This window comes from Octopus bimaculoides, chromosome 22 (genome assembly GCF_001194135.2).
Source record: "Octopus bimaculoides isolate UCB-OBI-ISO-001 chromosome 22, ASM119413v2, whole genome shotgun sequence".
Lineage (NCBI taxonomy): Eukaryota > Metazoa > Mollusca > Cephalopoda > Octopoda > Octopodidae > Octopus > Octopus bimaculoides.
The window spans coordinates 31567709-31568666 of NC_069002.1; the positions used below are offsets into that span (position 1 = coordinate 31567709).

At 37.7% G+C, this 958-nt stretch overlaps 1 protein-coding gene across 1 annotated transcript in view; it reads right to left on the reverse strand.

Annotated features, from left to right (window-relative positions):
• Positions 1-958, reverse strand: part of LOC106883172 (uncharacterized) — a 59320-nt gene that overhangs the window by 18778 nt on the left and 39584 nt on the right. The gene's annotated exons all lie outside the window — the stretch shown is intronic.

Sequence of the window (958 nt, forward strand, 5' to 3'; positions counted from 1 at the left end):
GCCAACGATATACACGAGGTTACATTGTAACACATATATACATACATATGTATATTAAATACACACACATGTATACATATATATAACACATAGTAAGTTCAAACAAGAAAAACAAAAAAAAAAACAACAAAAAATAACAACGTGAAGACGTGATACAGATATTGTGTTACTGGACGCTCAGGAAAGGAAAGAAAGAGAATTTGACGTTTCGAGCGGAGCTCTTTGTCGCAAATATAGGAAAGTCCAAAGAAGGGAAGACGGAGGAAGAAAAAAAATCGCCAACGATATACACGAGGTTACATTGTAACACATATATACATACATATGTATATTAAATACACACACATCTACATATATGCATCTACACACACACACACACACACATGCATGCAGTCCTTGACTCACTGGTTCCTTGTCAAACCATCCAACTCGTGCTACCATGGAACATGGATGTTAAATGATTATATATGTGTGTGTGTGAAGGCATGTGGCCTAGTGGGTAGGGTAGCTGCCTCATAATCATAAGGTTATGAGTTCGATTCTTGGCGGCACATTGTATCCTTGAGCAAGACACTTTATTTCACATTGCTCCAATCTGCTCAGCTGGCAAAAAATGAGTAGTACCTGTAATTCAAAGGGTCCACCCTGTGTCACACTGAACCTCCCTGAGAACTATGTTAAGGGTACATGTTCCTCTGTGTGTGTGTGTGTGTGTGTGTGTGTGTGTGTGTGTGTGTAAATAGCTGGTTAGGATGCCAAAGACAGGAAGTTCAAACACAGGAAGTTGAGAAAACGATTTGAAGAAGTGAATCTTTATATACAGAGCAATATTATTTATTTTTAATAAAAAGAAAATCAAGACTATTATTCTTTCCAAGGTTAAATTATTCATGTACCCCAAGTATGGTACAGATTGATCCAGAAGTTTGAGCATGCATTGAGGACACACACACAGGCT